The sequence below is a fragment of the Pinus tabuliformis genome, chromosome 8 (assembly GCF_031772625.1).
Source record: "Pinus tabuliformis cultivar Carrire ecotype Pingquan chromosome 8, CPIR1, whole genome shotgun sequence".
Lineage (NCBI taxonomy): Eukaryota > Viridiplantae > Streptophyta > Pinopsida > Pinales > Pinaceae > Pinus > Pinus tabuliformis.
The window spans coordinates 1,478,338,201-1,478,365,820 of NC_142294.1; the positions used below are offsets into that span (position 1 = coordinate 1,478,338,201).

The following is a 27,620-nucleotide window of genomic DNA, read 5'->3' on the forward strand; positions in this document are numbered from 1 at the left end:
ATCTCTCTGATGAATACTTGTGCTACCTCACTGGCTGAATATGTAGTCTTCACCGAAATGAAGTGAGCTACCTTGCTCAACCTATCAACCACGGCCATAATAGAATCATGGTTCTTCACTATCCTCAGAAGACCTGTGATGAAATCCATATAAATGACCTCCCATTTCCATTCCAAAATCGCAATAGGTTGTAGTACACCACCTGGATTCTTGCATTTCACCTTTACCTGTTGATAGTCTAAACATATAGACATGAACTCTACCACTTCCTTCTTCAAATTCGGCTAATATTAAAACTTCTTCACTGCCGTCAATGTCTTTTGATATCCTGGATGACCCAAATATGGTGTCACATCAAACTCCCTCAAGATAATCTTCTTGATCTCTCTACAATATAGCATATAGTTCCTATCTCGAAACCTCACCAAGACATCTGTCGTGAAACGATAGTCTGCATCCTGATTCCATGTACCTGTACCTGTACCTGTACCTACACATGTACCCTTTTGTAACCTGTGCATGATCTACATGTATTTGTCATCTCATTGTCCTGCCTACAAGATCTTATCATGTAACTCTGTCCCATAGGATCTTATAGATGTTGTATGATTTACTTGTACCTTCTTGCTAAGAGCATTTACAACCCGGTTCTCCTTCCCTTTGATGTATATGATCATGAAGTCAAACTCACTAAGGGTAGTCAACCATCTAGATTGCCTGGCATTTAGATTTGGATGGTAAAACAAATACCTCAACTCATTGTGATTCCTAATCAATGTAAAACTCTTTCCCAAAAGATAATATCTCCACATCTTCAATGCATCTATAAGCGTGCTAGATCAAGATCATGCGTTGGATAGTTCTGTTCATGCTCATTCAGTTTTAGTGACTCATAGCACACTACCTATCCTTCTCACATGAGAACTCCACCAAGTCCCCTCTTGCAAGCTTTTGTATACACTACAAAATCCATGTCCTGATCCACAATCTTTAGAATTGGTGCATGTGTCAACAACTGCTTAAGTTGTTCAAAACTGTCTTCACATTCCACCGTCCATTCAAACTTCTTACCTTTTTGCTGCAATGATGTGATAGGATATGCAATGCATGAGAATTTCTTCATGGACCTCTTGTAGTAACCTGCCAATCCCATGAATGATCTCACCTCATCCACATTCTTAGGACTTGTCCATTCCATGATGGCCCTTATCTTTTCTGGATCTACAGTTATGCCTTCCTTGGAGACAACATGTCCCAAGTACTATACCTCAGCTTGAAATAAGCTGCACCTGCTAAGTTAGCATGCAACTGATGCTCTCTTAGCAATCTCAACATTGTTTCTAAATGTTCAATATGTTCTTCCTCATTTTTAGAATATACCAGTATGTCATCAATGAATACAATAACAAACTTGTCCAAATGAGGATGCACCACACTATTCATCAAACACATGAATGTAGCTAGAGCATTAGTTAATCCAAATGGAACAACAAAAACTCATAATGCCCATAACTCGTCCTGAATGCAGTCTTGAAGATATCCTCTTCCTTGATGTGTACCTGATGGTATCCCGATCTCAAGTCGATCTTAGAGAACAATTCTTCTCCCTTCAACTTGAGATCGGGATACCATCAGGTACACATCAAGGATACGCCAGGAAATGTTGGACAAAGGATACATCAGACCTGGTGTATCAACTTGGGGCGCCATTTTCCTTTAGCTTTGTCGTTTCTCTTCAAGCCATGTTTTGGCTCAACTTTGTGCTTCGTCTAGTCATAACAATACTTCAACTTTTGGATGGCCTCCTTCAATGATCTAGGCTCATCGAACTCAATCCGGTCTCTGTATGTAGTTGGAAATCCACTTATGAATATCTAAACCTTGGCCTTATCTTCTCTGAGGTAAGGCACATATCTCAACAGCTCCAAAAATTCTAGTATACTCATCATTTGTCATAGAACCCATTTGCAACTCATAAAACTCCTTAGCTCTATCATCATAATACCTCTCAGACAGGTACTTCTTCTTGAAGAGCCTTTCAAACACATGCCAAGTCAAATTATCCTCATGTATTTCCTTCACATTATTCACGTCTTCCCACCAAATATTCGCTTTACTTTTGAGACTGAAAAGTGTTATCATTGCTTTCATGTTTTATGAGTAATCATGCAATCTAAATAATTTCCTCATGCCAAGCAACCAAACCTCCGCATATTTTGATTTCTTCATCTCTCCATCAAAGGTAGGTGGATTTTCCTTATTGAACTCATTCGGAAAGTATCCTCTATCATTCCTTTTGTACGGATGATAATGATGATGATCATGATGTCTATCAGAACCATACCTAGAGTAATACCTGTGTCTATCACCCCTCCTATCCAGAGTGTACAACATCCTACCATATCTGATAGTGTCAAATCTATCTTACCTATGTCTACTATGAGAGTTGCTGCCATATGCCCCATTAGTTCTGTCCTCATGTCCATGGTTGATCCGAAAAGGTCCCTATCACTCCAAATTTGACAAACTCTGAAGTAGTATCGCATTCACCTCTGCTTGTTTCTCTTGTGCCTGCATAATGTTGTCATTTTCTGCTTTACAACTCCTTATCTCTTCTTTCAGGCTTCTCAATGTCTGGCAAGTCAGAAGATTACCCCACATCACGCTGCCCATCTGATGCATAGGGAGATTGTTAAATTGGCAACTAGGGCCAAACTCCATGTGGGTTAGCTTATTTCTGGTAGCTGATATTTTTATTGGATCCCTCTCGTCGAGAGGTGTAGGATTGATCCAAAGATCATCCGATTCTGATAAGTATTTATGGAGATATGAATTTATTTTGTTTATGTAATTATTATCAAGCCGACTAGCACTTATGTAGGCTCTAGAAGCCCAATCGTCGTGTCTATTCACCATCTACGCATTAGTATAAATAAAAGAGTATTCGATCTCATTTGGACATATTCTTGAGTGATCTCCTCCTCTCCACGTCTTGGGTTTTTGGAGGAGTGATACACCAAGAGTGATATGTTGGCCTTATGAAAATGCCCTAGCTGCAGTACAACGCAGTCATGGTAAAACGTTGTTATACACTATCAAGGGTGCCTCAGTCATCAAACCATAGTCTATAGAGGATGTAATGTTCTCGGATCTGTAAAGTCATTTATATGCAGGGCAGAGAGATTAATACACAGGTCATGACACATTCAATTTTCAGGAAACGAACGAACTCGCTGCTGCTGCAACTCAGTTGTCGACTCGGATTGAAAATTATGATGTGATGGTATACCCAGTTCTGTACTGACAATGATAGCGGTTTTGTATCATGCCAAGTAACCCTCTCCCGCTCATGCTCCTCTATTGATTTATTGAATCTCCCTTGTTCATCGTCCTCAATCTTTTTAAGGCTATGGAGTTGACGTTACTATAGGCGATGGATTTGTTGTCTACATATGAATCTGACAATGAAAGTGAACGCGATCATGGTCGTAAGCCATCAACGTCGCCGTCAGCAAAGGGATGCGAGAAGAGGAGAAAAATATGGAGCGAAAGTAATCCGATTGTCTTTTCTACTCCATCTTCAACAAGTATTCCTCCTCCTGCTGCGTGTGGGCGCTATGTCTCAAAGAGAGAGCGAGAGCGAGAGCAAGCAGCGCAAACATCTCATAATATTCCATCCATGCTCAACCCATCACCTGTTCTTGGCAGCATTTCCGATTCAACGTTGCCCTCTCGTATACTAGCACAACTGACCGGTTGTGGAGCTGGTGATGCACAACCTAGCAGGATTCCAAAAGGACTTTCAGTAAGTCTAACGGGTCATACAAAAGTTGTAAATGCTGTACAATGGTCACCGACTCATGGTATACATGGAACGTTGTTAACACGCAGGCCCTAGATCTGGCAACACAATGGAGATAGATATATATACGCAGGAGCTGGCAGCATGGTTTAAGGTAAATCAACATCCCTCATCTACGCAGGTGGATTCTTCGATATATATATACACACAGGTGACTTCATGAATATATATACACAGGTGGATTCATGAATATATACACGCAGGTGACTTCATGAATACATATACACAGGTGGATTCATGGATATATATACACACAGGGGACTTCATGAATATATATACACAGGTGGACTTCATGACTGTATATATGTTGGGCAGTCACGTTGGGCAATCATGGGTATATATTCGCTAAGCAGTGTTGATATGATGCATGGGCAACATGAAACTTGATATGATGCATGGGCAACATGAAGCTTGATTTGATGCATGGGTAGCATGGAGTATGATGATGCATGGGCAGCATGAAGCATGATGAGATCATGGGCAGCATGGGCAACATGAAGCATGATGATGGATAAGATCATGGACATGGTTAACATGATGATAATCATGATTAGTGCAGCATGCAGTGGTGTAGCAAATGGACGAGATGCAGCACGATGATAGGTGAAGGAGTCACCTTGAGAATCAGTTGAAGCAGAATGTCTTCAACTGATCTCATCATGATACGAAATGATCTATGCTAGTTCTAGATAAGTCAAGTATTGACTTCTGTTGTAAATGTACTCTCTCTCTCTCTCCTTCTCTGCTGAACTTTGAAGATAAAAGAAGATTTGACCAAAGGGTTTCCCCACACATTGTGGGGTTTGTCCCTGGCGCGCGCCATATCTTGTGTCCTCTTGTCTTGGCTTGTCTTCTGCGTCTTATATTTATGTTCTATCTGCAGTTTATCGTAATGCCGATGTGATTGCTAACTATGAAAATTTAAATAAATTGCTCTAGCATAGAACATACCTAATCTTAACAGAGATTCTATGTAGTTTACCACCTTGCTAGCCATCTAATCTCTTTCCTGTAAGGCATACTATGTCAGCTAAACCAAATCACCATAAATCAATGTACCTTAGCATAACTCGAGGAGGATACATTTTTTGTAATATCATCAAATTAGTGTGATGCATGTACAACATAACCATAATAACATATAAACATATATCAATAAGTGCATCAACGCATAACCATCATACTAACTAGGGTCCAGTCATCAATGCAAGTCCATATCAACAATGCATGCTATGACCTCATGCATGACAACAAACATTACTCCAGTATACACATTTCCATGCAACTATCCACCTGTATATGCAATGCCTAATCAACTACACATACGCCTAACTGCATGTAGTCAAGCATAAGTGATCAATTCTTGTAATCAACCTACAAGACTGATGCATGTAATGAAATAACCAAGAATGCAACCCAACTTATTGTTGGAAATAATACTGGGGGGGGGGGGGGGGTGAATCAATATTATCAAATCAAGCACTTTTCATTTCCATACTCAGATTCATATACGCTACTTCAGTTAAGGGAACCCGCGTGTACACGCAACTGTGTTTAATGCAACTAGCGTATATCCAGTGAACTTATGATTTAGTTAATTCATTAAATGTTGATCTTTAATTAGTGCATCAGAACTTCATTAATCATATGAATGGTAAACAAAACATATCATCACACACAAGAAGCACACATGAACACCATGATATAAGGTGGAAACCCAATGCGGGTGAAAACCACCTGCTGCAATTCGTCTCTATCTTCTTTTAATAAGAAACTTCCTTTTATAATATTTCTGTACTGGTGCAGTCTTATACCAGTATGCAGGCTTCTACCTGCAGAAGGCTACTACCTTCTCTCGTTCTCCAGCTTCTCTTTGAAGGGAGCTACAACCCTCTTAGCTCTTGTACTAGCTAATGTACTAGTACGTAGGTGCTGACCTACAGAAGGCTACCACCTTCTCTTTCTTCCTCCAGGTACCACATTTCATAAATTTTCAGACTGGATACTCATGGAACACAACATCATAATCTGAAGGCCACGTTTAATCCAATTTTCATACTGGACCCATCAATATCATTGAAGCACACAATCAATCAACACTAGCATCATCAATCTCTGAATCACCCAATACTGAATCACTGAAACCCTGTCAACAAACTGTAGTCAACAGAACACAGAGCAGAACACAGAACTCTGCAACAATGTTCAGATCTAACTATATCATCAAAAATCATGCATCAGAGTGCATACGCTACTTGGAAGAGCCGAACCAGCATGTATACGCAACTTCACCAAAGCGAACCAGCGTATATGTCATCAAATACTTATAACTTTGTTGCACTTCCTGACTTTAGACATACCCAGATCATTACATATACAAGGATAATACATGTGTTAGCAACCAGATCTAGTTCATCAGATCACATAAAGATAAGTCATTATGATTAGATCTCTTCCATCAACACTGAAGCTAAACCCATTCAACCAATCTAAATATGCAGAACACTGACACCAGTAAACAGTCACCAGAACTCAGACTTTTCATCATCAACCAGAACCACCTGTAACTTCAAACATCATAGTTTATATGGTATACGCTATTTAGATGTATCTAACCTGCGTATGTACGCGCTTTTATCAAAGTCAACCATCGTATACTTCTGTAAATATTCATTCATGATTTGCAGTTATTCCAAACTTGAGTTATACCCAAATCATAATATTTACAGAACATTACATGCGTCAGTATACAGATCTAGAATAAGCATGATCAAACCATATAGAGATGATTCATTCCAAGCCATTAGATCCTGATCTATCCTTAGATCTTGTTCTCCATCAATCGCTGAGATTCCTGCTTAGCTCAGATCAAGCAAAGCATCATGAACCCATAACCTGCATACTGGATCTCATACTTCATCAGATATTCAAGATTTTTTGAATACCTTTGCCTAATGATCTTCTTCTCCTTTTATTGTCTTAGGCCTTACTCAATACCATGGTCCAAAACCATTTAGAACCAATACTAGGGACCCAATACCTGGGTTCAACACTTCGGACGCAATACCAAGGACCAAATACCAAAATACCATGGACCAAATACCACGGACCCAAAACTTAGATTTTCGACATGTACGCGCCTTTGCTTGCATGAAAGTGCATGTGTACAATATATGCGCCTTTGTATATAGTGATCATGCGTGTATACACTACTTGGTATATAGCGAACCTGCGTATATACGTGACTTGGTATATAGTGAACCTGCGTGTGTACACGACTTGGTATATAGTGAACCTGCGTATATACTTTTCTTTCTTCATTCTTTGTAGTTTGATCATCAATTCTTTGCTACTGACCTGTTGCACTATGATCTGTCATCTGTGTGAGTTTCCATCAAGGACAACACTTGTATCATAATGCCAACAATCTCCCCCTTTGGACTTGATGGCAAAGCTAACTTGTCATACTGAGAACTGTCATCTTAATGAGTTGTCATTGTTCATTACATCTGCACTGATTCCTTTGAGCTGTTCTGCATCCCATGTATTATGTCACATCTGATATCTCTTTTGTAGATTCATCTAGTTATATATAAATGAGACGAGTGGGTTGCCATCAAGTACAACACATGCATCATAATGCCAACAATCTCCCCCTTTGGACTTGATGGCAACAACCATACCAAGTCACTCTCCCCCTTTGACATCAAGGGCAAAGGGCGAACCAAGATATTCTCTTCCTTGATATATATTCCGCTGTCCATACTCCCCCTGAGTACATGCTAAAATCTCTGATTGAGCTCCCCCTTTGTATATGCCAAGGTGTACCAATCTGTCCATGCTCCCTCTGAGTACATGCTGAAATCTCTGCTCTGCTGAAGTGTGTTGTTCATGCTCCCCTTGACTGTAAGCAAGGTCTGCAAAAAGATGTTCTACAAGAAAGAACATGACTCTATACATCATAAGTGACCTTCCTATCACCAAAGACTCATACATACATCTATCTTCCAACCAAGTGGGGATATATCAATATTGACTTATCCACCCAACCAAGTGGGGATACACTAGATATCAAATGTTTATACATGACTGAAATATTACATCATCCTTCCCATGCATAGTGGGGGTACAAATTACAACATATGACCAAAAGGGATTCATCAAATGACTACAATAGATAGAGACAAACTATTACATCAAGAGTCTTGATATGACCTTTACATGACATTTATAACAGAGACCAAACACCTAAATAAGACCATGATAGTCATTAGCAACTATCATACACATTGTATGATTTTCTCCATAAGCATCTGTCACCAACATCTAGACCAGCAACCGAATCATTCACATTATATCATATGTGAAAAACGCCATAGCCATCTCATCAACATCAAGATCTGAATGATCTTATATATCATCCAAGTATCATCATTTTGGAACATCTGCATCATAACTGTATTATATGTCGACAGCAGCATATGAGTGACTCATCATCAAGTAATGAAATTGTGTATTCAAGCTTTTGTACTTCTCCTTATCCTTATGAAGATCACCATATATGTATCCACAAATCTGATCTGAACACCAACTATGTAACCCCAAGAATCATCTGAGACTTTGTCATGGACTACTCATAACCATAGCAAGATGTATTATTTAGCCATATAAGCATTATCACCAAGGACTACTAACCATAATGCCAACAATGCATTATTAAAGGCATATGCTCCCCCTGAACTTGTGCCATCTTGCTTACTGTCAGATCTGATCATGCATTTATCAGCAAGAAGTATCAAGGCATCTGTTGAGCCTCAAACCTGCACCTTCCTATACACCCTCTCAGCCTTCTTTTTCCACTTACTTCATCCACCCAGCTGTTAAATCATTGCATTATAGTCTAAAAAGAGCTTTTTACATGGTTTTCTGACTATGCTTATGACTGTTGTTTGGTTTAGTTTTTGTTCATGCAGCTGCGGAAACTTGTCAGTTTCCGCAGCCAGCACAGGTTTCCGCAGCCAGCACAGGATTCTGCAGCTATTTTGTTAAAAGTTGTGCTATAGGTGTCCTATGAAGAAACGAGCCACATGGGCAAGCTACAGGTGACGGGTACATGGAACGTGTCCCTTCAAATCAGCCAAATCATCCATGGAAGGTCACGGTCAACAAGGGTCAAAGGCAAAGCCAACCAAGGAATTCAGCGGTGGCACGTCTCTGTTTTGAGCACGTGAACGTTTACGTGGCACAATCCTTAGCCCACGAAGACACCGACACACCTGGAGATCATCCCCGTAACCTGAATCCAACAGCTACCACTCCGAAGATTTAATAGACATGATGACAGTTACGCTAGATCTCGGCTGAGGAGATCTACGTGTCTTTGGCAACACAGTCAATAGCGTAGGATTCAGTTAGTTAGTTTCAGCACTTTTTCATTATAAATAATGCGTTGATGAACGCTGTGGAAGAGCTTTTTGATATGTAATTTCTGAACTGTTGTTGTTATCACCCCACTGTACTTTGCTTTATATATGTTGTTGCTTTAATACATGAGAAGACTACTTTGCTGAGCTCGTTCTTGTGACTGTTCATTGACTGGCTGAGGTGGCAGAGGGCCCCTGCGCACTAAAGCCCTGTATAGTTGTTATTTGATTTCCTTACGTTTCTGTTTTCATAATCATTAGTCTGTACATAACACGTTGTTTTGATGCTTCTTAATTCACTGCTATTTATATTTTCACTTCTGCTTTCTTGTAGCTGTCAGCTGATCAATGTTTTTCTGTAGGTTTTCTTAGGCAGCCCGGGAAAATTTTCATCTTTTTGATAACTATTGGCATATGAGATCATCTTGTCCTTCCTGCTAACTTTCATTTTCTGAAGTTTAATTCCAGCACTGTCCTTTTTCAAGTTGTGATTTGCTTATTTATTTTTCTGTTATTTAGACATCATACTACTCATCAGTTTATGGTTTCTTTCTATAGTCAAGTGACTCTATTAGTAAGAAATCAGAATATTACTTATTGTAGTGTGATTTAGTTATCATATTGCTTAAACTTATTCATGATTGCTTCCCACAAGGTAGATTGAGCTGAAGGGTAAAGGATCAGAAGAGTTAAAGTAGTGTGATTAGTTTCCTTTCTGCAATTTAATTTCTTGCAATTTAGTTATCATATTGCTTAAACTTATTCATGATTGCTTCCCACAAGGTAGATTGAGCTGAAGGGTAAAGGATCAGAAGAGTTGAAGTAGTGTGACTAGTTTCTTTTCTGCAATTTAATTTCTTGCCATTTAGATATCATATTGCTTGACTTGTTCATGATTGCTTCCCACAAGGTAGATTGAGCTGAAGGGTAAAGGATCAGAAGAGTTAAAGTAGTGTGAATTAGTTGCTTTACTTTGAGTTGCTTTAAGTTCAGTTTTTACTTTCTTTTCATTCAGCAGCAAGGATATTGGGCCATTGTCACTAGTTCACTGTTTTTCTTAAGAATTGATTTCATTACAGTTGTTTTAAAGCTTTCTTTTTGAGCACTTTTAAGTTTTGAAAAATCACTGTAGAAATCACCATCACCATCCATCCATATTTCATACTTAACTTTCATTTTCTCCATCACGCATTAGGGAAAGATAAATCCATAAACAACCAAAAAGAACTCAAAAACGGCAAAAGACTAAGGAAATGGTTATCTAGTACATATAGTACACTTCACTTCGTCAGTTTACGAACCCCGGATTGACATTTTAAATAGCAATTTAGAACACACTAAATTGACCAAACAACATCATCATCATTAATTTAGGATCAAAACACTTTTAAACATCTTAAAAGTATCAAGACATTTCGACACATCATCAGAATATTGTAACCATTATCAAACAGAGCAAATAATGGATTGAATCATATCAGACCGTTTTTCCTGAGTCTGTCCCACTGCTTTTCGTCAAACTAACATATATGCGACTGTGAAGTGTCTAACTTGCGTATATACGGGACTTTTCTTCATGAAACTTGTGTATGAGATTTAGAAGACTGAAGTTTCACACTTTCAGTTCCCTCTGAGTCTGTTATGCCTGTACATTGTGCAGTGCCACATTTTCCTGATTGTACTTCCTTCTTCTTCCATATCTTCAAGTGTGATGATGTTTTCTCCTTTCGGTATGGTGCCCGTACTTTGTTCCTGCATTCCTTAGCTATATGTCCAAGCTTGTTACATGCATAACATCTCATATGTTTCATATTCCTTCTGTAGCAATCAACAACTTTGTGACCAAACATATTGCAAGAAAAACAATATCCCTTAAAATACCTGGAACGAGATGAGCTTTCTGTGTGATGGTCTTGAACCATTCTACTTCTGCATCTAGTTGCAACATGTCCAAAATTATGAAATACATAACATTCAACATTATTCGTTTGAGGAATTAATCGACTATTACTTCCATAGTTAGGAATAAAAGAATTTCTTTGAAGAATTTCTTTCCTTGGTTGTTGATGGGATTGACCTCTCATCTCCTTGTTGAGCATTTCAGATTTTGCATTAGAGTCCCTTGTCTTACTTTGTGAACTATATTCTCCTTCTACAGATTCATGAAAACCAAGACCAGTTTTTATAGGAAGAGACCTTTGACTACTAAGAATATCATCCAAGATCTTAGTACTATCTTGAAATCGTAAAAGCTTATCCTTTTCTTCTAATTTATCTTTTAGAATATTTACCTCAACCTGATGATGCTCTTCCTTTTCAAGATACTGCTTCTTCATGATTCCTTCAGTTTTTCTTCCTTCTTTCAAATAATGTCTTAATTCAAGAACTTCGTTTTCTTGGTTTTCAAGAGATTGGAGTAGTTCTTTATTCTGCTTATTAGATTCTTCAAGGTCTTCTTTTAGCGAGAGGATCTTGGCTTCAAGATTTTCATAGTAATTGGATCTATCTCTGAGTTTCTTGATTGTTGTGCTCCTTTCATTGAATTCATTTCTTAATGATGTCACTTCATCCTGCAACTTTTGACATTGATCTTCCTTGTCCTTGAATAACTTCCTTATCTTGTTTCCTTCCTCTAGTTGAGCTTTTAGTTTGGTAGCTTCTTCTTTGAAGGAACATTCCCTTTTGTTCAATAGATCTTGTTGATCTCTAATTTTGTCTGTAAGCCTTTTAAATTCTGCCTCTATTTGATATCTTTCTTGCTCACCCATAAGAGCAAATTCAGTTGTTTTGCTATCACTTTCATCATCTTCAAATGGATAGAGAAATGTATCACCAAAGGATGACAAATTCATACCTGATAGTTCTTTTGCTTGTTCATCTTCATTCTGAAGTGTTTCTTCCACATATTCCCCAATCGATTCTCCCACTGTCATAGTTCCTTTGAGATGTATTCTTCTTCTTAGGTGCTTTCTTCTTAAGCTTCTTTCCCATTGTTCTACGGATCTCCTTCAAGCGATCAAGCTTCTACCAAAGGACCTGCTCTGATACCAATTGTTGGAAATAATACTGGGGGGGGGGGGGGGTGAATCAATATTATCAAATCAAACACTTTTCATTTCCATACTTAGATTCATATACGCTACTTCAGTTAAGGGAACCCACATGTACACGCAACTGTGTCTAATGCAACTAGCGTATATCCAGTAAACTTATGATTCAGTTAATTCATTAAATGTTGATCTTTAATTAGTGCATCCGAACTTCATTAATCATATGAACAGTAAACAAAATAGATCATCACACACAAGAAGCACACATGAACACCATGATATAAGGTGGAAACCCAATGTGGGTGAAAACCACCTGCTGCAATTCGTTTCTATCTTCTTTTAATAAGAAACTTCATTTTACAATATTTATGTACTGGTGCAGTCTTATACCAGTACATAGGCTTCTACCTGTAGAAGGCTACTACCTTCTCTTGTTCTCCAGCTTCTCCTGGAAGGGAGCTACAACCCCCTTAGCTCTTGTACTAGCTGATGTACTAGTACATAGGTGCTGACCTACAGAAGGCTACAACCTTCTCTTTCTTCCTCCAGGTACCACGTTTCATAAATTTTCAGACTGGATACTCATGGAACACAACATCATAATCTGAAGGCCACGTTTCATCCAATTTTCATACTGGACCCATCAATATCATTGAAGCACACAATCAATCAACACTAGCATCATCAATCTCTGAATCACCCAATACTGAATCACTGAAACCCTGTCAACAAATTGCAGTCACCAGAACACAGAGCAGAACACAGAACTCTGCAACAATGTTCAGATCTAACTATATCATCAAAAATCATGCATCAGAGTGCATACGCTACTTGGAAGAGCCGAACCAGCATGTATACGCAACTTCACCAAAGCGAACCAACGTATATGTCATCAAATACTTACTTATAACTTTGCTGCACTTCCTGACTTCAGACATACCCAGATCATTACATATACAAGGATAATACGTGTGTTAGCAACCAGATCTAGTTCATCAAATCACATAAAGATAAGTCATTATGATTAGATCTCTTCCATCAACACTGAAGCTAAACCCATTCAACCAATATAAATATGCAGAATACTGACACCAGTAAACAGTCACCAGAACTCAGACTTTGCATCATCAACCAGAACCACCTGTAACTTCAAACATCATAGTTTATATGGTATACGCTATTTAGATGTATCTAACCTGCGTATGTACGCGCTTTTATCAAAGTCAACTAGCATATACTTCTGTAAATATTCATTCATGATTTGCAGCTATTCCAAACTTGAGTTATACCCAGATCATAATATTTACAGAACATTACATGCGTCAGTATACAGATCTAGAATAAGCATGATCAAACTGTATAGAGATGATTCATTCAAATCCATTAGATCCCGATTTATCCTTAGATCTTGTTCTCCATCAACCACTGAGATTCCTCCTTAGCTTAGATCAAGCAAAGCATCATGAACCCATAACCTGCATATTGGATCTCATAGTTCATCAGATATTCAAGGTTTTTTGAATACCTTTGCCTAATGATCTTCTTCTCCTTTTATAGTCCTAGGCCTTACTCAATACCATGGTCCAAAACCATTTAGAACCAATACTAGGGACCCAATACCTGGGTTCAACACTTCGGACGCAATACCAAGGACCAAATACCAAAATACCATGGACCAAATACCACAGACCCAAAACTTAGATTTCTGACATGTACACGCCTTTCCTTGCATGATAGTGCGTGTGTACAATATATGCGCCTTTTTATATAGTGATCCTGCGTGTATACACTACTTGGTATATAGCGAACCTGCATATATACGCGACTTGGTATATAGTGAACCTGCATGTGTACATGACTTGGTATATAGTGAACCTGCGTATATACTTTTCTTTCTTCATTTTTTGTAGTCTGATCATCAATTCTTTGCTATTGACCTATTGCACTATGATCTGTCATCTGTGTGAATTGCCATCAAGGACAACACTTGTATCATAATGCCAACAATCTCCCCTTTTGGACTTGATGGCAAAGCTAACTTGTCATACTAAGAACTGTCATCTGAATGAGTTGTCATTGTTCATTACATCTGAACTAATTCCTTTGAGTTGTCCTGCATCCCATGTATACTGTCACATCTGATATCTCTTCTGTAGATTCATCTAGTTATATATAAGTGAGTTGTTCTTCTACAAGTGAGTTGCCATCAAGTACAACACATGCATCATAATGCCAACACTTATAAGGATGTAATCAAGATGCATATAATTTTATAACCAGTCATATACTCATGACTATGCATTCCATAAAATTGACATCAAGTTCCTGATGATAACCTTACACTACCATGATCAATATGATGCATTGCAACGAACACATGGAACACAAGTGTAAGAGCCACACATGCAACTGACATGCATGCATGACCAACACATTCACCCAAATCTGTAGCACCAGATATGGCCCAAAGAGAGCATAACCATGCTCTGATACCAATCTGTAACACCCCCACCCGGGTCTACCAAAGTTAACCATGCCAACTGGGGTAAACATGAGGAGAGATGCTACTACAATCATATTCAACCTCCTATGTCACCTTAAGGAAGTGAAATCGACGAAACATCACATACAACCATCCAACATCATCAACAAAACCCTCAGGAGACAAGTCAACCACTCAAACAGCTTGTCCCTGGATCCCATTACTATTTTGCAGGTGTTAGGCCATAGTCACTATCATGCTATAGGCAAGAGAGCAACCAACAACCCAAATTCGCTCTCACAGGCCCGCCTGCCAACGACTGTGGACCATAATTTCCATTTATGTGCCAACAACCCCAAGATTTAAGCCACTTTTCTAGCCCAGAATCCCGGCCTCTACCCAGAACTTGTTGTAACTTTCAATATTCATTAAAAACATAATAACAATGCTGATCAATAAAAAAATCACCCTCAGGACTAGGCTTGAGCATCCCCAACAAGGATTGACATTCTGTCAAACACTTGGCATCCCCAACTAGCACTGACATTCTGTCAAACACTTGGCATCAATGCAACCTACAGGTTTAGGATACAAGACAGAGCATAAATGACTAAAAAAACTTATGGAACATAACCAAAAGGATCACCTCCTTCTCCATTGAACTACTACATCATCAATTAGGTCTTGCATCCATCCATTTAACAGTTACAAGTAAATATATGAAATAACCATGACATAAACCAATCATTCAACCATGTTTATAACCAACATAAAATAATATAAATATTAGGGATATAATAGCCATTAAATCCACATATAAATCAGTGCAAAAGTAAGAGGACTTAGCTTTTATTAATCATAGGCAAATCTGACCAGGTTTGGGACTTCCACATACTACCTGACCATAGACATGGCTGAACAAAATCTCTCTTTCAGCCAATCACCCCCATGCCATATTCCAAGCATGAATGTGGGATCTCATAGAATAACCAATCCAAGAACAACCAAGGGAATCCAGAGGTTAAGCCACCTCCACCCTCACCAAACCGTGATCACACCAAAACCGGTGCTCCGATCACAATCGAATAGAAATTAGAATGCCATCCGAAATCCATCACTATCCTTGAGAAATTTTTCCATATCCTTGTCTCTCAGGATTTACCGCAATCCAAACCTAGATCACTAGGCCCTAAACCGAGACTTCTCCCTTAGGCTTTACTATGTATCCCACCAAAACCAGTCAAGGGATTCCTAGGCCTTTGGGAATGAACCCTGAGAGCACCTTCGCCCCAGATTCTGAAATCCATTCGGCAAACCAAAGCTAAAAAACCTAAATAAACATCCCAACATACCATGGCATTGGGAAAAAGGCTAGACTAGGATGATATCCAATGTCATAGCCCGGAAAAACCATGCCACTGACAGCAAGAGAACCATACACCGACATGAAAAGCCATGCATTTCCAAACCAAATAGGATATGAGACATGCAAAAGGTTACCTGCAAGTATTCCTGCTGAAGCTGCTTGATCCTTCTTTCCTTTCCTTGATCCTTGCTTTCTTTTCCTTTCCTTTGCTTGTTTTCCTTTCCTTCCTCCAAACTAGAGTTCTCCAAGAAAACTATAAGTGACCAAGAGTGTGAGAGAGAGAGAGAATAATGAGAGAGCTCCAAACTTGAACTAACAAAAGGTTGAACTGACAAAAAACCATGAACTAGTCCTCATAAGCCTTTTTATGCATGAGGCCTCTAATTTCTTCATTTTCCATTATTTTCCTTGAATTTCCTCCTCACATGCAACATGTGACCTTTCACCTTACTTTTCTCCTAATTTCCTTTATTTTCATAAATAAATATGTCAAAATGCTTTTTTGCCTTTTAATTCCTTTGCCAATTTTCCTTAGCCAAAACACACATCCAGTGATGCCCACTAGGAAATCTTTGCCCAACATTCAACTTAGAATACGTGTCCCTTAACCATGGTCTTATTTTTCCTTTACTAACTTTTATTACATGAACTTTTCACCAGGACTGTTACATGATCATGTGATGTATCACATCAACATCATTTGTTGTTTTGGTCAATGGTGTTGCATCAAATTTCTTCCATGCTGAGAGAGGGCTTCAACAAGGTTTCCCATTGTCTCCCTTACTTTGCCTTCTAATTATTGAAGGACTCAGTGGACTGATTAACAGATCAATCAGTCGGGGTACCCTGAAGGGGATTCGTATTGGGGATGCAACACCCCTGTCTCACCTCTTGTTCGTCGATGATGTATTGATCTTCCTAGATGGATCTCACATTGATTTGGTTGAACTCAAAGCAATACTGGAAACATTCTGCATTGCTACAAGTATGTCTTTGAATCATCAAAAATCCACCCTTACATGTTGTGATTGTTTGGAACTTGAAATTACATATTCTCATAATATTTTTCCCTTTCAAATCAAGCCCCTTGATGAAGGGATCAAATATCTAGGATTTTAGTTGAAACCTAACGATTATATCAAGGAAGACTAGATGTGGCTAGTGGCCAAAATTGAAAGGAAAATAAAATATTGGTGCCATAAGTGGTTGCCTAGAGCCGGCAGGATGGTGCTCATCAAATTTATATTAGAAGCCACTCCTAATTTTTGGATGTCCCTTTCTTGGATTCCCAAAGGCATATTGAACATCATACAAAGACTCTGTTGTGTTTTTCTTTGGCGAGGGGAAAAGGAAGGGTGTACTTTTTCCTGGGTCAGATGGGACATAATTTCCCATCCCAAAAAATGGGGTGGTTGGGGTTTAAAAGACATTCATTATTTCTCACAAGCTCTAGTTGCCAAGGTCGGTTGTATATTTCTCACGACACACAACCTTTGAACTAATGTGGTGCATCAGGAATACATTCTTCCATTATCTACTGAAGACTGGATCCGACTCCCAAATAAACTGAGAACTAATATATCCACTATCTGGAAAGTTGTTCTAAAATCTTTTCCCATCATTACCTCAGGTTTGGCCTAGCATATTGGATCTGGGAGCCATGTTAAAATCAACATTGATCCATGGTCTAGTTGTGGCAACTATCATATTCTCTCACTAGATCTGGTCGCATTCCTATCCTCTCATAGAATCAAATATTTGAATCAGATTGGGGATCCGGTGCAATCCGATATGTGGGGTCAATGTTGACTATCTGCTACTGACCTTCAAATTCCTGAGCAAGGGCACAATGCTTGGGGAGAGTACACCAAGGCGATGTCTTTGTTACACATATGATTAGTTGATCGTGATGATGAACTATTGTGGGTACTCTCAAAACATGGATCATACTCTCCCAAAGATGGTTATCTCTTTACCATTGCCTTAAGAAAACATGATTCTCTTTCTTGGTGGTGGAGGCACCTCTAGAAGATGAAAGGACCTGCAAAGTCCAGGATGCTATTATGGTGTATTCTGGAAAATAAATTGTCCATTGGAGACAACCTGAAAAAATGATCCTTTTGTGGTCCCTCATGGTGCACATTATGTAGAGAATCTTAGGAATATGTCGAGCACATATTCTTATCATGTCACGTATCTTGTCAGGTCTGAAATTTTATTTACTAGGGGTTGTCCATATCCATAAAATGACAGGGAGAAAATCTAATACAAGCATGGGAAAATTGGTGGAACGAGTCAACAACAAATAAGTTAAGGACGATCCCACTACTCACATGTTGCGGCCTTTGGATCGTGCGGAATAGGATGATCTTCCATGATTCTACTTTTTCTCCAGAATGTACAACATATCAAATCTCTGTGATTTATAATCTTCTCTCGAATGATGAAAATCCTTACGCTCCTCGAATTGTCACCATGGAATCTATTGATCATACCATCCCATGGGCACATTTTCATGGCTCTTTGCGGCAAGGCCGATGCGGTGGGGGAGTTGTCTTACATCTAAATGACACACATTAGTTTAATCTGAAAGTCGGTCTAGGGCAAGGCAAAAACAACTTTGTAGAGTTACTCAGTCTAAAAATTATTCTTATTTTCGCTCTTGAGAAATAGACATCTTCAGGTTTTTGGTGATTCAAAGGTGGTGGTTGACTGGTTCACAATGAAATCCACATGCCACACAAACACACCCAAAAGTATATTGGATGAAGATAAGTTTCTCAGGTCTCACTTTGACGCCATTTCATGTCATCATATTTACAGGGAGCATAACCATATTTCATATTAGCTATCCAAAGAGGGTGCGCAATAGGAATTTGGTGTTTGGCATGTGATAGAGCTGGATGGCTCAAAACACTACCAATATTATCATTGACCTTTTTCTTAGGCTCAACCGGTCTCCACTGACATACATGAATAATCACGATTTTTTTCTCATTTGGCTCTTAATGGATATATTCACAGTGATGGTTTTATCCTATTTTGATATTGGCTCATGCACAGTACTTTGGCACTTTTATAGCTTCTTCAACTTTTTTGGTTTTTATACATGGAACTCTTCTATTGTAATGACATGGATGTATTTATATGTATAAAACAGTTAAGGTGATTTTGGACAGTAGTTGCCAATATGTGATGTCAAATCAGGATAGTTTTTGACATGATGACTATGAACTATGCAACATGTAATTTTCATAATTTTTAATAATGAAAATTACGATTTTTCCTAGGGGGGAAATGGTTTTGATTAAATTTGTTGATTTATAAAAAAGTAACGGCCTTCAAAGGACTTCACTTTTATCAAGCATTTCTCCTATGTGATCAAGGCCTTCGAATTTTCATAAAAATCAATGACCTTAATCATATTGGATCAAAACCCTTTACATTTATCTAGATATGGCTTTGGTTATATTTGATCAAGTTGTTGGTTTTTATGAAAAATCAACAACCTTGATCATAATGGGCCAAATCCATTCACATTTCTGGATAGATGGGTTTGGTTTGATGTTTATCAAGATCATTGATTTTTCAATAAAACCAACATCCTCTCACATTGGATCAAAGCCATTCACATTTCTCGAGATATGGCTTTGGTGTGATGTGATCAAGGTCTTTGATTTTTTCATTAAGACGAATGGATTTGATCACATCAGAGTATTATCTCTCCATAAATGTAAATGGATTTGATATGATGTGAAAGATTGTTGGTTTTAATGAAAATTCAAGGATCTTGATCACATTGGACCAAAGCCATGTTTTTAGGAAATGTGAAGGGATTTGATTTGATGTGATCAAGACCATTGGTTTTAATGAAAAAAATCAACTACCTTAACTACATCAGGCAAATCCATCTTTGAAGAAATGTGAAGAACTTTAATCCGATGTGATCAAAGCCATTAATTTTTATCAACAACTTTGATAAAAACCATTAAAATATAAATATAAATATTTTTTTGATATAAATATATACATCTATTTTTTCAAATAAACATTTAGTAATTTATATTAGAAAGGAAATTTGGATTATGGGTCATAACCCTTACATGTTTCTTCATGTTCCAAAATTGTGTTGCATTCAGAGGTCCAAAATATAGAAAATATGTTCTTATGACAATTTTTACCAACTATTCTAAATAAGTGCATATTATATACTCAACAAAAAAATCCTAATAGAAATATATATATATATATATATATATATCAAAGGGTTAAGAAACTATTATAATATCTATTAGAGGAATGTCTTGGTTCATCAACTTCTCCATGCAGCATAAGTCCCCATCGTTATCTCGTCGTTCCTACCTCTCAAGCACTTCTAGCTTTTTTCTTCACAGGTTGGTCACTCGTCCTAACCACTTCCATAGTGAACTAAACATTGTTGCTAGATTTTCCCTCGAGCTCAGCCACCCTAATATTCAAGTTTATTAATTCAATCGATATTTCAAGTTGACATTGTCCATTTTACTATGCAATAATTCATGTTTAGTATCCATGAGTAATTGATATGTCTTCCACTCCTCCTCCTCTGCTGAGCTCCTCTGTTTGAGGGTGTAATAACCCTTCAACATATTCAAGCTATCTTGCCAACAATATACTTGTTTTAACATGCTTGTGCTCCTGAAATTGATCCCAAAATTTTTCCATAGTAGAACTATGGTGCTCCATGCTTCAAACGTCAAAAGCTAATAACCGCCTTTGTTAACAATTGTGAAGACTTAACAACAATGCAGAGTGGGAATAACGAGAAACATAGAGCCATATATAACCTTGTCTTCCTTTAAACCACCACCATGGATCATTGAATTGTGGAACTTCCAAATCCATGCTTGAATCACTATGGTTTCCTTGAAATGTAAATCAAATGATATGGAGGAAGAGAAGTATTAATGCCTTATTGTTATGAACTGAATGTGTTAGCAGGGTTGAGCCTCCCCTCGCTTGTGTAAACTCCTTCTAGTCTTCATTAGGGGAATTTTGAGGTCTAAAATGGGCCTCCCAAGGAAATTATAAAATAACAGTGGAAATAATGAAATAAGATTAGATTACATCATCAAATTTTAGAGGGAAAAAAGAAAAAACTACTTTTTCAACTCATATTTTCAACTTATCTCTCTATGGGTCTACTCAAATTTCAAGCAAGAATACTTGTTGGATGCATAATTTGATTCCTCATCCAAGGAGTACCCATGTTGTATACTTTCGATGGACCCTGCTACACTAAAAATGAGAAATACATGAAAAAGTGTGATTGCAATCACGTTTTTTCATGCATTTCTCATTTTTAGCGTAGTAGGGCCCATCGAAAGTATGAAATATGGTTACTCTGTGGATGATGAATTAAATTTTGCATCCAATGAGTACTCTTGCTCAAAATTTGAGTAAAACCTTAGGGAGATAAGTTGAAAATACACATTGAAAAAATAGTTTATTATTTTACTATTTTTTAATCTTTTTACTATTAACCCTAAAAATGGTGAATCATTCCCCATGGTTGACATCATCATTTTGAATGTTATTGGTTCTTATAAATTTTATTTTGATTGTACATTTTTCTTAGGAGGCCCATTTTAGACCTCAAAAGTTCTCTAGTGGAAGTACTAAATCCATATGCCACTTGTGCACATAATTAGCATCCTCTGATCACGAGATGTTATGATGATTTAGATAGGGGTTCATCACCTTTGATCTGTGTGGTTGTAAATTAATATAGGTCGCCATTCTTTTCGTGCTAGCACCAAATTATGAGTCAAGATTCAAATGCTTGATGGGAGGAATATTTGGGTTGGATCCTCCTTGAGAGCTCATTCATTTTTTTTCGTGCAGGAAGCCTTTATAATCATTATTATGGTCATAATGTTCCTTTTTAGAGTTCATGGAATGGGTGAGTTAAGAATCAAACTTTGCTCTAACTCGAAATTCCCCTGCTCTTTTGTTGTTCCTATATTGGCCAATAAATTTTCCTTTGTATTCAATTGTATATACACATGAAAAAATTCAATTTTCTCAAATTGCATTGATTGCAAACTATCCTTTGAACGATAGAAGGAACAACTGAGCTTTATGATCCTTTGACTTTCCACACTTGACAAATTACAATCATTAAATCTCTAAACATTAATATTTTGGTTATTTTATTTGCTATTACTGATTTCTATCCCTATTAAAGCGCTAGATATTCACCTTCGTTATTGGATGTGACACCCAATCCCTAAGCATATTGAGTCTCTATTATTTCATCGGGGAGAAGGATAACCCCTCCCTCTATTGCGACCCCTAATATAATATTATTTATCTAAGCATCAATTTTGATAATTGTTAAACTCATTTTAAAATTAATAATATGCTATAATTAAATAATTTATATCACGTATCTTATTTGTGTTGATGATGTTCTTATCTTAGGGGAGGTGTATGCCTATGAATGGAATATTATCAATCAGGTTATTACTTCTTTCAGTGATGTGTTTGGTCTCTATATCAAAAAGTCTAAATCTATCGCAGAGACACGGGATGAGGAATCGGTTAGGGAGATTGCTAAGATATTTTCTATCTCGGTTACTACTATGAACAAGGGCTTCAAGTACCTTGGTTTTTTTTTAAACCAAATAATTATGGTATAAAACACTGGGAATGGTTGATCGATAAATTTGAGAAGCGATTATCTTTTTGAGAGGGTTTTCGGCAGAAATCACATCATAATTTGTTTGTCGATGCGTTTCGAACTAACCAGTGTGGTTCATCGTCAGGACAAGTTGAAGAACTAGATCATAGCTGCAGTATAACCTACTCTCTCTATTTATACTACAGCTATGATCTGGTTCTTCAACTTGTCCTGATGATGAACCAAACTGGTTGGTTCGAAATGCGTCAACAAACGAATTATGATGTGATTTCCGTCGAAAACCCTCTCAAAAATATTGATATGGACCACAAAATCCTAAATTCAACAAAATAAATTATCTATTTGGTCACATAAATGGCTCACTATGGGAGACATATTTATCATAGTCCAACTGGATTTACAAAGTATATATGTCTACTGGATGCAGCTATATATGGTACCAAATAATATCATTAGTTGAATAAACACAATTATTTCTAGATTTATCTCGGTAGGTACCCTGGATGCCAAAAAGTTTCATCTTCTGCAGCTAGAGGAGTTATTAAAGTAGAAGGAGGACGAGGGTTGGGGGATTAAAAGCACAAAATATTTTGGTTGGGATTTACTGGTAAAGAGTCTGAGGTGAGACTTATTTGGTAATGGAATATGAGAGACAATAATTAAAGAAAAGTATCTCAAAAGCCAAACATTCTTGGAGTGGATAAAATAAGGGGCGTGGGTTCCAAAATTGATTTCATATATATGGAACAATTTGATGAAAATAAAGCACTGACTGATTGGGAACATGAGATAGGAAACAGATCATGGCACAAAGGTGGAGATTGGCTTGGATTCAATGAAAATATTTTTAGGGAAACACTCATTTTTGGTTGCACTTATCAAGTATTTACACAATATGGGGACATATATATATATATATATATATATATATATATATATATATATATATATATATATATATATATATATATTCCACAAGATCCTATCACAATGTCTTCATCTTGGATACATGGCTTGGATTTAGATTAATTGGTTGCCTGACAGAGACTTGGGAAAAGTATATTCAAAACTTATCATTGGTGACTATAACTATGACAGAGCTTGATGATATTTTATCATGGGATAGATTTTCTTTAGATGGAGAGATCCCAGTTAACGAGGGATATCATTATATCTCACCAACACAACAGTCAAATGGGGATCATTGTTGGTTTTAGAAAATATGGAAGTGGAACTTTCCTCTCGAGATCAAATTTTTCGAATGGTTGACTTGGCAGAACATAATTCTTACATGGGACAATTTATGTAAGAGAGGACATAATGGACCTCAGAGATGTGCCATGTGTAATGAGAAACATGAGGGTGTCAAACAACTATTCCTTGAATGTCCTTTTGCATATTCTACTTGGTATGGTGTTCTAAACATTCTTCATATTTTTTCCAATTGGAATCACTCTTTTGTGGAGGTTTGCTTATTAGAATGGTTCATGAACTATAGAGTATTGCATATTATTGCTTTTTACATATTTTGGGGCATATGGAAGTGTCAAAATGCAATGATTTTTGAGGGATCTACTACAAACATCAATAGGACATGTATGAAGATTGTGGCCTATTTTAATGAAATTGGGCTGAACTTGGAGAAGGGAAATATGAGACATATTAAATATGTGGATATTTGACATAGATATCCTGTAGGTTTATTTGATGGGGTAAATCATAATAATTCATGTGGACATGGGGCATTTATAGTCATTATACCAGGTACATATTATCATTTCTTTTGGAATGGTGGGACAAGATCAAATCATAATGTTGATATCATGGCACTTTGGGGGGTTATTTACTGTGCAAAATGGTTGTCCATTGATCATATAGATGACTATGGAGACTCTAAAGTGGTCATCGATTGAGTGCCGAGGAGAACAAATTTTGTGCTACCCATGCTTATAAAATTGATGAAATGTATTAAAATGTCGATTGATGTTTTTGAGGGTCTAACTTTTGAACATATTTACAAGGAGAAAAATATTGTTGCAGATGCCTTAACCAAACAAGGTTGCAACATAATTCGAGTGATCTGTTTCTCTGATTTTTGCAATGACGCTCTCCATAGAGTAGGGAATGTTCCAATTATATAGAATCTTTTTGTAAAGATGATTAAACATCATTTTTTGAAACTATGTAGACTTATGCTTTTGGATATATAGGCACATCTCTGAATAGGATGTGTGTTAGACATGTTCGGGGGGGTTGAACTTCCCACCACTTGGATACACAAGGGCTTGCTAACATACATTTTTCCAATTGTGTTAACACTCATGGACGAATAGGATATGTGTTTTATTTTTGTGGAGCACAGAAAAAATGTTAGCAGATTTAAGACATATGAGGTTTATCTCGACAATTATTGTAAATGTAAACAACTTTTTAATAGAAATTTTGTTATTTTTTTCTCTTTAAAAAATAATTAAATAATATAAAAACAAATGTCTAGTGGATCTATATAAATTGTCCATCATCAAAAGTAACCAAATTTTTTCCACTTATTAACCTTATTTGTTAAAATATCAATTTTTTTCCATCTATTAACATTTTTACGCCAAAGGCGTTTTTCATTATGGGATTTCGATGTGCAAACACTGTTCATTACAACAAATTAGAATCCCTCGTTTTCGTCCTCCTTCATTGAGTAAGAAACTTATGCGTGGAAGGCGTTTTGCATCATCTTGCTTGACTGTAGAGGGATTGCGTAACTGTCGTAGATGAGTGATAAGGTGTTTACTTTCCAAACAGTCAACTCTAGGCTCGGGGAGGACGTTGTAGTCTCTAAGGAGGCCTATGCATATTATATATGGAGGTTGAAAGCTTTTTTTCATAACCACGAGTGTTGAGGCCTATAATGGGGTTGGAGAGGGAAAATAAGTAACAAAGGAAAGTATGCACAATTTTGATCTTGCAGCAGATGTGGCAGAGTGAGGATGTGAGAGGCAGAAGGAGAAACTCAAATGCTTCTGTCAAGAAGCTCAAGAGTGTTCAGGCTTTCGGTAGGGGAAAGAGGTATTCAGCAAGTTTGGAGAGAGGAGTATGCACAATGTTGATCTTTCAGATGTGGTGGAGCCAAGATGTGAGACGCGGAGGGAGAAGCCCAATCCTAGGCTGGGATATCATCCAAAGCGTCCTGGGATGACCAATCCTCCCAACCCCATACATGGATAGGAAGTTTCCGCGAGATTTCCTACCTAAATTTCATTTGTTGCAGGAGAAATGATCAAAGGGTGGATTCCAGGTTGGGCAGACACCTTTGAGAGCTTGATCCCTCGCATTGATTCCACACAATATAAAGTGAATTTGTGGTCATGCAGTTGTAGTTGGTCTCGGTTTTCTTTACTTTCTCTCTTGGCACAAATACACATTATTATGGTTGGACATTCCTTCATAGTGGAGAAAAATACAAAGCTATTGAGCATAGTTTTGTTGTCGTTCATGCCAAGTTTGCATATAACTAACACTTTTGCTCATGCAGTCACTTTGTCAAAGGCCTTGAGTTGATGTTTCTATTGATTATGTACAATGTCTATGGCTAATCATCTCGTAATACTCTCGCCTATCTCTTAATCACTTTTTCCATGTGGTTTATGGTTGAGACGTAGCTATTTGCAACTTTCTTGTATAATCCTTCTAGATTTGAGTGGCACAAAAATGTAGATGACCAGACAAATTGGAACAAGAGGATCAAAAGTCGTGGATGTATTGGTGTGCCACAGGAAAAGAGTTAAGAATCTTGGTGGGATGAAGAACATGAGCATTTCAAGTATTCAGGCTTACGGGGACAGATTTGCGAAATTTTGCTATCACTTAGATTTTTCCTTTACCAATATGGAATTATTTATCACTAAAACATTACACATGGCAACAAAAGTGTTCTAGTATATGGACTATCTTGGGTTGTCATTACAATTGTTTTAGGGGTATTTAAGACTGTAGTGATGGGGAGACAAAGGTTCAGTGCATATTATCAGCTCATTTTCCGGATTCTAAAGGGGATTTTATTCAATGGTTTCATTTTTGTTCTCATTATTCTCATAGTTTTCTGCAGTTTAATTGTAGTAGACTTGTTTGCATGTTTCCTTGCATTCATGCCTCCTGCACGGGCCTTGTTGCAGATTTCACAAACTTGCAGGCCTCTTTTGCTTGATTATTACCTTCCATATTCCCCACTACTCCTTTCGACGTTCCTTTGCACCTCTTGGTGCAATTGCTAGTTTATTAAAAACAATCAACATGAGCACCAAAATTGTGCATGCCATTGCGGTCAAATTTGACGGGGGTTAGATTGGAAATTCCTACCCTGATGGGATAGGTTGGACCCACATTTCCCTCATTTACATATTATTTTATGTGTGTTTTGGTCCTCAGTTCAAAACATCAATCTAGAGATTTATAAAACCGGGCCCATTAAACCTTTGTTAACGAGAAAAGTTTAAAGGCAAAAAAAAAAATTAGTATGGAGAGAGGGGAGTCCAATGCAAAAAAAACACTGGTTTTGATGGAAAACGAGCAACTAGGAATCTCGGAGGTAGGGAAAGTCATATGAAGCAGTTGGGAAACAACAAACAAATACCAAATGCAAATACAAGGTTTCATTTTAAGGGGGTTGTCAGAGGAGGGTTGGTGCACACCCTGGAACCACACTTTCTGAATCTCAAGAGGAGATAGGGAGCCCTACCCCAACACTCTTACTAAGAATGTAAG

General features: G+C 37.5%; 1 pseudogene; it reads left to right on the forward strand.

Moving 5' to 3' along the window:
- The first annotated feature begins 3,433 nt into the window (after positions 1–3,433).
- LOC149241404 (callose synthase 3 pseudogene) lies at positions 3,434–27,130 on the forward strand (annotated as a pseudogene).
- Positions 27,131–27,620: the final 490 nt, after the last annotated feature.